The sequence below is a fragment of the Vombatus ursinus genome, unplaced genomic scaffold (genome assembly GCF_900497805.2).
Source record: "Vombatus ursinus unplaced genomic scaffold, bare-nosed wombat genome assembly UNPS02014945.1, whole genome shotgun sequence".
Lineage (NCBI taxonomy): Eukaryota > Metazoa > Chordata > Mammalia > Diprotodontia > Vombatidae > Vombatus > Vombatus ursinus.
The window spans coordinates 6170955-6183963 of NW_020954723.1; the positions used below are offsets into that span (position 1 = coordinate 6170955).

Sequence of the window (13009 nt, forward strand, 5' to 3'; positions counted from 1 at the left end):
ACTGTTTTCCAATTTTCCCTGAAGTTTTTGTCAAATAGTAAGTCATTATTCCAGTAGTATGAGTCTGCATTTTTATTAAATACCATGCTACTGTATGTGATTGCTTCTGGGTCTTCAGTACCTAATTTGTTTTATTGATCAACTATTCTGTTTTTTTAAACAAGTAGCAAATAGCTTGGATGATTACTGCTTTGTAGTATAGTTTGAGATTTGATACATTTAGGGTCTCTTTCTTCCCTCTGTTTTTCATTATGTAACTTGAGATTCTTAACCTTTTGTTTCTCCAGATGAATTTTGCTATTTTTCTAATTCTTTAAAGTAATGCTCAGGGAGCTGGGTTGGTACAGCACTAAATCTATCAATAAATTAGGTAGTATTGACATTTTATAATATTGGCATGGCACAACCATGAGCGATTCATCTGTCTCCAATTATTTGTCTTTATTCCTAGAATTAAAGAGTATTTTTTTATTTGTATAATTCTTGTTTATGTCTTGGTAGATGGGTTCCCATATATTTTTTATATTTGCTAGTTATATTATAGGTAATTTCTTTTTTTCTATCTCTCCCTGCTAGGTTTTGTTGGTGATATACAAAAAGGCTGATGAGTTTTGTGGGTATGTTTTATATCTTGCTATTTTATTGAAATTATTGGTTGAATTTTTTTAATGGAAATTTTAGAGTTCTTTAAACCAGGCATGTTAAACTAAAATAGAAATATAAATCATATGAAAGGATCCCTGTGCGTATTGACTGTATAAACTATATAAACCACATATTAACATTATCAATGTTCTATTGTATTTTTGTTTATTTTATTAAGTATTTCTCAGTATTTTAGACTTGTTTACATGACTCGCAAAGGCTGATCTGTAGGTGCTTAGGTGGTACAATGTGTATGTAGAATGCTAGACTTGGTGTAAGGAGGAACTGAGTTTGAATCATGCCTCAGATACTTACTTGCTCTATGTCCCTGAGTAGGTCACTTAACCTATCTTTGCATCAGTTTTCTGAGGCAAATACTGAATATTGAAGCACTATTAAATACCATTTAAAAAAAATTAGTGCAAAGAGACCTGAATTTGAGTCTGAGAGCAAGTAGCAAAGCTGAGATTTAGTTCATTATACCACTAGCTAACTAGTTGTCAGTAAACATTTATTAAGGGCCTACTCTGTGCCAGGTACTGTGCTAAGTAAGCCCTGGGGATACAAAAAGAGGCAAAAGATAATCCATGCCCTCAAAGGAGTTCACAATCTAATGGACTTTGAGCAAGCTAATTTAATTTAATAGAAATGTCTTAAACATTTACTTTGTGCTTGGCTCTGGGGATAAGAGGATTGATATGACACAGACCCTTCTCTTAAAGAATATATATATTCTAGTCAGAGAAGAGATTTAGGCCTGGGAAAAGTGCCATGAGAAGTTAGAGGAGTGAGAGACCCTTCTTACTGTAAATCAGGAAAGGTTTCTTGGGAGAACTGGAGAACTGAGTTAGAATTTGAGAAAGGAAGGTATTGCAATAAATGAATATGGAAAGGGAGCCCATTCCAGGAATGAATCCTAAACTATTGCACTGGCCTGGAATTGTACCTTATTTCCTTCAAAACAGTCTTCAAGATATGATACCTTTGTGAGCCTTTTCCTGATCCTCTCCAGTTGCTAGTACCGTCCTGCCCATTTATCTTGTTTTAAGTTCTGTCTGTAAATTATTTATGTCTACATTGTTACCCACAGTAGAATGTAAATTCTTTGAGGGATCTATCAAATCTATGGATCTGGGATCCAATGCAGATTACCACCCAATTTATTCATCTCTCTATGGGCAGCTCTAGACCATGTCCTTCCCAGAGTTTGCCATAGGGAGTTCACCCAATATGCTAGAGACTTGAGGCAGCTAGGTGGCGCAGTGGATAGAGCATTGAACCTGGAGTCTGGACAGAATTGCATTCAGAACTGGCCTCCGTGTCACCCTGGGCGAGTTGCTTAACCTTTGCCTCTGTTTCTTTATCAGTAAAGTGGGGATAAATTTTTTTTAAAAAGCAACTACCTTCACCAGGTTCCGTGAAGATGAAATGAGATATTTATGAGAAGCTTTGCAAACGTTGAAGTGCTATATAAATGTTAGCTATTGTTATTAGTAGCAGATTTTTACTATTAACTGCTTTTTTTTCCCCAACATTGTACAAGTATCAGTATTCACCTTCTTCTAAGAAATCGAATGAGATAGTATTTGGTTATAGGCTGCAGCCTGCTCACATCCACCACATGTTTATCCATTGCGCTCTGTTAGGATAATCATTTTTTAGTCTTTTGGAGGCAGTGGTATTCCTTGTCTTGCTGCCATGTAGCAACACCAGTAAAATATTAGTATTAAAAAGATAGGCCTTCACTTTCATAGGAAGCTTGGGGTCATTAGAGGAGCTTTGCAATTTCTTGAAGGCAATTCTGCCTGCTTTTCACCTTCTTTTCCATTCTGGGCCCAACTCCTCCTTCTGTACTGTCTATCCCAGATCTACTAAGGAATATAAAAACATTAAATTATGGAGGTCATTTGCTTTGTGGAATTTAAAACTTCGTATGTATACATATATGTATATGGAGGTCTGTATGACTCATATACAAATATTTATAATGTAAAATTGAATATTAGTGTATAAATATATATTACGTATATATATATATTTTTTGAGGTCTGAAGAAGGGAAAAGATCATTTTCATCTGGTGAGGGGTATTGGTAGGGAGAAGACAGAAGCATTCCCGGAGGATATATCTTAAATTTCATAGGATTTAATGCTGGACAAAACCTTAAAGATTATCTAATCCAATTCTGTTATGTTACAAATGAGCAAACTGAGACCTAGGGAAATTAGGTAGCTTGTCCAAGGTCACAGTAACAAGAAGCAAAGCCAGGATTTAAACCTAGCCCCTCCAAGGCCACATCTAATGTTCTTTTCACTGGACCGTGATTCTTTTTTCCTTGATAACCCATCATGGATCTGTTGCCCAGAATTTATCTGAATCTTTGTTCAACCTGTTTACATTTCCAATCTCATTCCCACTGTTCCAGGAGAGAGATCCATATGGTCATTCCTCCTCTTCTTATTTTTATATCATCAAAATCATCATCATCATCATCTTCATCATTATCATTATTATTATTGTTATTACTTTTGCACAGTGCCTGGCACAGAGTGTTTAATATGTGCTTGCTTATTGACTTTTTATAAGCCTTTGGTTTTGTTTACAGAATCACAGAATGTCATAGCTAGAAGGGACCTCAACTCATAGAATGTTACATGATAGAACATTATGTTAAATCTGATGGAACCTCAGAACATAGAATGTTAGAACTGGTAGGGGCATTAGAACATAAAATAAAAGCCATCAGAACCAGAAAAGGTGTTGAAACATGAGATATGGTACATCTGAATTGGAAGAGGCCTTATAGTTCATTTGGTTCTATTCCACCATTTTACAGAGGGGTAAATTGGGGCCCAAAGAGGGAAATTGAGGCCCAAAAAGGGAAAATGAATTGGCCAAAGTACATTTAAGTTGGCTCTTGAAAGAGATGGGCACACTTTCAAAGAGACAGAGGTGGATGGGAGAAGAAGCATGATAGAATATATTTTCTTTGTTACTCAACAGCATTTTGTTCCAACTGAAAGATGAATTCTGGGGAGATACGGCACACCAGGCCCTGGAAATGAAGATTGGAATGCATTTTAGAGATGAAACAAATATACATCAAACCCTGGAATTGTTCTCCACTGTCACAAGCCCTTAAAAACACTGTGCCATTTGACTCAGACAGGAGCATCCCCCTGGTGTGCTACTAAGATAATTGCTTCACTGCCACTTATGTGTGTGTATGTTTGCACTTTGAATGTTTATGGATTTAACTAATGGCTATGGATTTCCACATTTGCATAAGGAGTTAATCTAGTGAATAGAAAAGCAACTCTTAGCCTTTTCAGAAGATATGCTGCTGAGGTACAAGCTAGACACACTTAGTAATAGTGTGAGCGACAGGTCACTTTCTGTAATCTTGGCTGTACAACAGAGTGCTGGATGGAGAATTTGACCAAGGACTAATTGCATGGCATAAGCATCTCTTAAGGGCCGTACTCTGTAGAAGTGGAAAGATAAAAAGCACAGTCCCTACCTTCAAGGAGCATACAACCTACTAGGGGAGATTTAGTTTGTTTATTAATGTTAGCAACAGCAACTCAAGTTTATTGAGTTGCTCTGAAAGTGCTCCAAAAGTCTTCAGGCATTTTTAAGCTTTATTGGCTAAAAAAACAGCAGTAAAACTTTTGGGACACCCAAAAAGCTTTAATCACTTAAAACCACTGTAAGAATTTGGGGTACCCAGTATAGATTTACAATGTACATTACTACATCCGTTACCTCATAGGTGTGGTACCAGGTAGAAGGTAATAAGAGGAAGCCATGTTGCTTAATAGAGTGATGGACTGAGGTTCAGGAAGTCCTGGGTTTAAATAATGGTTCTGACACTAGTTCTGTGACCACAGACAAGTTATTTTAATCTCTGTGAACCTCAGTTTCTTCTTCTGTAAAGTGATATTACTAATATCTGTAGTGTTTTTCTTAACAGGGTTATTGTAAGGAAGGCTCGAATGAAATAATGTCTGGGACCTTAAAGCACTATGTAAATGTCTTCTTCCTCTTCCTTTTCTTCCCTGTCCTCCAAAGAAAAGAGTTAGGTCTAGACAGAATGTTCGAAGAAAATCTGAGGTCAAGTCATTTTCCTCTCTGGTCCTTACATTCCTCATCTGTAATTTGAAGAAGCTGGACTGTCAGATGAGCCCTAATGGTCCTCCTGACCATGAGCTGTGACATTTTAGAAATCGAACTGCATAAGTCTCAAGATTTTGAAACTTAAGTCTTTTCTCTGTTTTGCCTGTAATGGTTCAGATGCCATCAATTTCCCCTGCAGCAAACCTGACGTCACTTTGGGTCATCCTTGGGAAAATCAGGAGCTGGGTGTGGAGCTGGGCCAGCAGGAAACTCTGTGGTTTCCCACCAATGAACTGTGAGGTGAACTCACTCGTTAGACAGGTTATTGGGGCAGGACATGTGACAGTCTTTTCAAAGCCGTATTTTGCCAACACCCCTTAGCTATGAGAAGTACAGGAATCTAGTCGGGTGGAGAGATCCTGAGAAGTTGAGACTTGTATGTGAGGTTGTTTCAGGCTTTTCCATTACTTTGGGCCCTTAAAAAAAAAAGTTACTTGCCAACTGGCCAAAAGGGCCCTGAAACACTGCACGACGGAAAGAAAAAAGTGACTTCCTACTAGATTGAGGAACTTGGAAGGAAAAAAATAGTCTAAGTACATGAAGGCAAACCAGATTGCTGTCGGTAGGTGGCAAAGTACTTTACTATAAATATTGCAAGAGGCTTCTTTCTTTTTTTTTTTTAATCACTCTGCATTTCAGATGACTGAAATGACTGGAGAAGCTTCCACTTCATGTGCTACAAATTTGAAAACAAAGTGGAAGGGGTATCCTTACATGTAAAAAAGTTTGGCTCTGCATCAGATTTAAAGTGAAAGTCTCAATCTTGGCTGGATTCCCTTGTTTAGTATTATTTCACTCATGTTATATAAGGTCTTGGAGACCATTCAGTTTGCATGGTACAGTGTCGAGGGGGCTGGATCTGACATTAGAGATCCTACCTTCAGATCCCAGCTCTGCCACTTATGACCTATGTGACTGGGGGCAAGTCATTTCACTTCTGGGGTCTTCTTTCCTTATCAGAAAAATTGAGGGGATTGGATTACACCAGTGGTGTCGAACTCAAAAGAAATGGGGGCCCACTAAACCCTACTTAAGGATCCTCCAGGCCCCATGTTGACTTAAAATGTAATACTTAATTTATTTTGTTACCCATTTCCAAATTTCATTTTTATCTGGTTTGGGCCCACACTTGGGAGTGTTGTAGACTCCATATGGGCCAGTGCGTGTTCGACATCTCTGAACTAGATGACCAGTTGGGAATTTATGATAATGCTATCATATGTGCAGTGGTCCCAAGAGGTAACCACAAAAGCCAAATTTATTTTCATTTTCTTACTTTCACTTTTGTTTATTCAACTGTTATCTTTTAGATATGACTTGGTGATTGCATTATGTGATTTTTTTTTGAGATTGTTCTTTATGTTTTAGAGAGCAGGATGGTACAATGTAACATGAATTGGATATGAATTGTGGCTCTGCCATTTAATGTCTGCTACCTCACACATGTCACTTAACTTCTCTAGGCCTCAGCTTGGTCACTTGTAAAATCAGAAGGCTGGTTGAGACGATTCCTAATGCCCTTTCTGTCTTTAAATTGATGAACCTGTAGGTTAGAGCTCGAAGATCTTTCTGAGGCCATCTAGTTCAACCCCTGAATTTTATAGGTAAGGAACTGAGGCCCAAATAAGTTAAGTGACTTTCTGAGGTCACACAGCTAGTATGTTTAGTGAACATAGCATGTTAAAAAAAAAAAGCGAAAAAACACCAGCAACAGCTTATGCAGTGAATAGACCAAGCATGTTAAAAACATGTGACCTGACCATGTGGTGGTGGTAGTGGGGATTTCTTTTACATGTGTTCTAACTTTTTCTTTCCTGGAAATAGTAAAATTTAAAAATTATCTTAGGATTTTAAAAACATGCACTGCTTATGCAAACAGTTATTCTGCTTTTAGTAACAACATCAGTAGCAAACATTATGGTTTATAGAAACAGAAGAGTTTAAAGTCTCTATTTAATATCAAACAGGAAATAGAAAGTTATCTCCAGCCATGTGTCAGGCAGTTTTTTTTCCCCCTCAACAAACCTGCCGTACTGTTTATCAGGGTCCCCCAAATCTATGGGAAATATTCTTTCTTAGATTTGGTTTATAGATCCTAAGTTTTCCTGGCAGTCCCAACTGCAACATGACCTATGCTGGGAAGGGGTGTTTTGCAGCAAATAGTTAATTGCTGGAGCTCAATCTAAAGTTTTATAAATGGTTGAGAATGATTTGCTCTGTTTCATTCCTCCCTCCCCCTTATTTGTGTCAGTGGTGCCAGTCACCCATCACATGCACATGAATATTCTTTCTGAAGACCTAGGATTCATTTTAAGGTCAGCCTTCAATTTTCAAAGAATATAATTTGCCGCTATATATAGAGATTCATGATTGCTCCTAATAACTAATGGGGGGGGGAAGGGGGGAACTCAACAGAGAAATAAATGCCTAACAGCTGTGTCTGTTTAAACTTGATTAAAGGCGGTTAAAAAAAAGTAAACAAGTACAGAGGAGACAATGGGAATAGAGAAAGACAAGTATCTCTTATTGTGAAAAGTTTTACAGACAGAACTTGCTCTACTTAGGAGGCCTGAGATGTCTGTGTTTAAAGTTTACTTTGCTGTTTGTCTTGAGTGGGATCAGTGTTGTAGTGAATAATTTATAGCCAGCATGAATGAGCTCATTAGTCACCTTTTCAGACTTTAACTGAGTTTCGTGGTTGTCATTACACCAGCCTTCTGTTCAGCCACTGAGCAAAATGACAGTTTGGCAGTTGGCTGCCTGTCCTAGCGCAGACTGCCTCCTTTCAGGTCTGCTTTGCCTTTTGTGTGCTATTGAAACCTTTTTTTTGTGACCCTGGGCTGGTCGAGTAAGTCTCAGTCTTCAGATGGTTTTGCTGCTCTGAGTTCAGATGACATGTTTTTGATGGAAATCTTTAAAAATGCTCTCTCCCTGCTTGGCAAGATTCAGTGGAATGAGATGAGCCACTAGTCCGTCGTCCCCTAGAATACAGGTTTTCTTTGGATTGTATTTGATATTGTGCCCTGAGGTCACTTGAAAACACAGAAAATAGATAGCAATTCTGTCTAATAGGGTGCCCGAGTCTTTTTGGCAGGTAAGAGCACTACAGTCATGAGTGTGTTTCTGTGAAATTATGTTAAAGCTCTGAAAACTGGTATGGCTTTGGATTAGCACTTTGCAGCATATTAAGCAGTTTGGATCATCACAATTCAGAACAAGATTGAAAAGATGGGGGTAGATCAAGGTCCTGCTTGGCCCTAGGATTTGGAAATTATTTTTGATCCTCCATTTCATCTCTGGACCCTGCTCCCCCAAGTTAGCAAGAAAAAGCTGGTAATCACATTAAATTCCCACAGCACTTTAAATTCGGGGACTAGTGTAAGAGAGTGGCAAGCCCTTCCTTAGAATCCAGGACTGGGCATGTTGGAGGCAGATGGCAGTTATGTGGAGGGAATTGCCAATATGGTAAATGTCTCATACCTTTTGAACCTGGTCATGGAGGCCTTTGGATGGGTATGATATAACACTAACCTAGAATAACAGTAGCAGAAGACTAAACTGCCCTCAATTAAAAAAAATGGTGGTATGCCCCCCACTGGCCAAAGACCAGACCCTTCTGGCAGGGGACCTACAGTGTTGACACTTAGGGTGGATGGAGTTGTTCTCCTAATATTGACCCGGCCTAGCCCCAGACATCTTGTCCCGAGGCCAAGAGAGAGTGGAGGGTCTTAGTATCATGGGTGTTCCAGTATGCAGAAGCACTTCTTGCTGGCTTCTGTCACTGACATGGGCAGCACCCCCTTCTGAATTCCATATTGTTAGACAGCTGGCCTAACAATGTCTGTGACAAGTAAGAAAAGATAATTCAATGCTGTACTGTGAATAAAGCTGCCAAATTAAAAAGCAAGCTTTTTTGGGGGGGGGGGCAGGGAGTTGGATCCAATTCTTTGAAAATAAACATATTCATGTTTCTTTAGGTACAAAAATGAGGTGCTATTTAACTATACCCATAGGAAGAATTATCAAATTATCAAACTATCAGTGATCAAATTTGTCCTATATATCACTTTTTGGGTGCATGGTTGTTTCCGTGTCGTCTCTCTCATTAGACCTTGAGCTCCTTCAGACTGTTTTTTGTTTTTGTTTTTGAACTTTTCTTTGCATCCCCAGAGTTCAGCACAGTGCCTGGCACATAGTGCTTCATAAATGTTTACTGACTGAAAGACTGACAGAGAACTTGCTATGCTATTAGCTACCTCCTGTGGAATCATATTAGTTAAGCAGAAGTCCTGCTTAAAGATCACCAAGCTTCACTCTAGGAGGTAGATAATGAAAGTATTATTAGCCTCATTTGACAGATGAGGACACTTTGGCATGGAGGGGCAAATTGGCCCGTGTTGCTTTGTAACACAGTAACACAGCTAGAAAGTGTTGGAGGCAGAACCGTAACCCAGAAGCTTTCGCATTCCTCGGTAATTTGAATCTTACACAGTATTCAAGTGACTAGTCACTTGCAACCACACTTTGACGATTGAGGGTACTACATAGGATTTGCACCTGAGCTGCAGTACTCTTTAAAAAGTAGAGGGAAAAAATCTTGGGGGTTTTCCCCTGAAATATTTATCACTTAGGAGAACTTCAGCCCAAAGAAAAGTCCTGGTGAACTTTCACCAATCTGGAAGAGGACAGTTTGCCTTTAATTTTTCTGCATCAGGTCCTATCAGTTCTGTTGTAATTCAACACTAGCTGCTGATGGAATGATTCTTAGGTGGATATTTGTTGTGCCTTTCAGCCCAGCAGGGAATAATCCAGACCAAATGAACTCAATTCATTACTGTTTTCCAGAAAGTTCATCAAAGTTAGAGCTTTTACTTTGCTCCAGAGGGAAGGTTTTGCTTGTAAGGATTGACTAGTCTCTCTCACTCCGCTACAAAGAAAATAAAGTGAAAGAAGTTTGTTTTTTGGCATTGTTAACACTTTGGCAGCCTCACTTACAGAGACCCATGAGACTCGGGGACTTGGTGTACGCACTGAAATGGCAATAAAACTTCTTGAAAACTTGGAAAAGGGAAAAAAAATTATTGGGATTTCTTTCCTATGGCAAGGTTATGAATTTACATAGATAAAAAAATTTGAGAAGGAAGACTTTCCTTTATGATTCTTGTTGGGTAAAGCAGTCAGTCAACAAATATTTCTCAATTGCCCACTTTGTACCAGGCAAAGAGTGGGAACAGAAGTATAAGACAAATAGTGCCTGCCCTCAAGGAGGGAGATGAAGATTGGTTGACACTTACAACCTAATTTTTCCCTTATTTTTGTTCTTCCTTTAAAATTTTTTTTATTGATCATTTTGTCTTTACATCACTTATATTTTCATATGTATCCCTCTACTCTTTCCCTTTTGTTTTGATAGACAACCTACCACGCTGATCATAAGATGAACTCAAAATACCAAATAGGAAGAAAAAATGCTGATATTTGTTTCTTTTCAAGTAACTGATTTTCTTTAGGTTCACAGATTTAGCTCTATCCTGGGCCCTTCTCCGTTCCTTCTCCCTGTTGCTTGGCATGGAGGAGCAAGCCCTGAATATGGACTCCAGAACCTGATTTTCAATCCTGGATCTCTAACTATCTGTGGCTTGCCGGGCGAGGAAGGTACTTAACCTCCACATCTCTTAGTTTCTTCACCTGTAAATCAGGGGTTGGACTGGATGGCTACTAAGTACTCTTCCAAGTTCTAGAGCTCTGATCGTCTGTTGCCTGTGTCTTTCTCTTGGTGATCTCACCATCGGCCGTGGGTTCAGAAGTCATCTCCATGACCTCTATGCAGATGACTGTCAGATCTTCATATCAAACCCTCATCTCTTCCGAGCTTCCATTTTGCATTTCCAATTGCCTGCTGGATGCATTCACCTGAATGTTGTTCAGTCTTTTTAGTTGCATCCGATTCTTCATGACCTCATTTGGTGTTTTCTTGGCAAAGATACTGGAGTTTGCCATTTCCTTCTCCAGCTCATTTTACAGATGAGGAAACTGAGGCATACAAGGGTAAGTGACCTGCCCAGGGTCACACAACTAGTAAGGCTAGTTTTTGAAGTCAGGAAGATCTTCCTGCTCCAGGCCCAGCACTCTATTCACTGTACCACAATCTCAAACTTTGTATGTTCCAAACTGAACTTCTACCTTTTTTCATAAACCTTCCCTTCTTCCTAACTGATCTATATTTCTCAAAACACTACCATTCTTCTAGTCACCCAGTTCCTAAACAGTACTTTTAACTCCTTGCTCTCACTTATCCCATATATCCAGTCCCTTGACAAGTCTCATCAGTTTTTTCCTCCTCAGAATCATGTCCACTGTCCTAGTTCATACCCTTATCACCTGTTCTACTGAATTAGCCTCCTAATTGGTCCACCCCCCCCCTTTCCACTCACCCCCTCACCAATCCATTCTCCACACAGTTCCCAGATTTGATATTCTTAAAACATAGGTCTGACTGTGTTACTTCACTGCCTAAGAAACCTCAATGATGCCCCATTGCCTCTAAGATAACATACAGGCTTCCATGTTTGATATTTAAAGCCCTTTACAATCTAGCCAAAGCCTTCCTACTTTTCCAGCCATATTGGTTTTTACTCCCCTGCATGTTCCGTTATGGTCCAGTCTAGATAGTCACTTCAGTTCCCTGAGACTCAGTTTCCTCTTTTGGGAAATGGAAATAATGTTTTGTACTCCCTATTAATATTAGATAGCTAGGTGGATCGGTGGACTAAGTTCAAATCTGGACTCAGTCACTTAGTAGCTGGGTGTCACTGGGGAAGTCACTAAACCTCTGTTTACCTCAGTTTCCTCAGTTCTAAAATAGGGATAATAATAGCACCTACTTCCCAGGGTTGTTGTGAAGATCAAGTGAGATAATATTTGTAAAGTGATTAGCATAGTATAGTACCTGGCACGTAGTTGACACTATCTAAATGTTATGATTATCAAATACTACTTACCTCACAAGGTTGTTGCAAGGAAAGCTTTTGTAAACCATAAACCTTTATAGAAATAGGAGGAGCTATCAGAAAGAGCTATAGAAATGTCAGCTGTTACTTTAGTGAGTGCGATTTGCAGGTCTAGTATAACTAGGAGGGGGGGCAGGGACAGAGGAGAGTTCTATACACATAGAGCCTTAGCCTGACAGAATAATTCCATTATGTTTGGGTGTGAGGGAAACCAGATACACATATTTACTAGTCCAGAGATAGAAGGCTCAAATTTTATTTTGAATCAAAACCATTTAATTCAAGGAGGGTTCGTCTTATATTTGGACCCACATGGGAATTATGGAAAGCTTAGTAGTAATATCATAGATACTGTAAGCCTGCTCACATCAGTACAATAGAATCCCTAATGGGAAATACAGTGTTTATTATACTAAACAGCTCTCCAGTTTACTCAAAACACCAACACTTTGAGAAAGGTATAATTTTGTCCCCACTGATTGATAAGATTTTTAAGCCTTTTGTAAAAAGCTCTGCAAGGATACTTATTTTCCCATAAGCTGTCTGCACTGATTCTGTGGAATTTTCAAAAATTGTTTCATGAGTACAGTACATGAGAATAGGAGGAATGCTTTAAATGAAAGGGTACGCTTCCCTTAGGATGGAAAATTCAAGTGGAGGTCTGCCATTTTTAAGATGGAATAGAACTGTAATGGAGTCTGAACTCACTTATTCATTTAATTCATCAAGCATTTATGAAGTGCTTACTCTAGGCTAGATACTGAGGAAAATAAAGACAAAAGTAAAAAACAGTTCTTGCCCACAGGGAAGCCTACAGTTAATATTCACTAGGACCTCTAGACCAGAGGTTCCCACACTTAATTGGCCTACCTCCCCTTTTAAAAAAAAAATTTGCTTAGCACTGCGTGCCCCCCATCTACTTTCTTTAGTTCTTTAATGGTTTTTTAAAAACTTGTCATTTAAAAAAAATATAAAATTTTTTTTTAAAGTGACACATCTTAAATTTAATAATTTATTGTAAATTTGTGGTCCCCCCATCGAAATTTTGGTGACACAATATTTCATCATATAACCATATAGTATTATATTGTAAACAAGTCATTACATGCATATATTCCTGCCAATGCTCGGTGGACTTCCCAACAACTCGCTTTTCGTCTCCCTTGCCAAAACTTGCGT

At 38.8% G+C, this 13009-nt stretch overlaps 1 protein-coding gene across 6 annotated transcripts in view; it reads left to right on the forward strand.

Moving 5' to 3' along the window:
• Positions 1–13009, forward strand: part of FOXN3 (forkhead box N3) — a 453536-nt gene that overhangs the window by 182728 nt on the left and 257799 nt on the right. Inside the window, exon 2 of one of the 6 annotated variants that reach the window (XM_027844686.1) lies at positions 577–617. The exons of 4 other annotated variants lie outside the window; for them this stretch is intronic. The gene's annotated coding sequence lies outside the window, so the exon portion shown is untranslated. Of the gene's footprint in view, positions 1–576; positions 618–5348; positions 5383–13009 lie in introns of those variants that run through there. One more of the 6 variants, XM_027844688.1, reaches the window with a different exon arrangement.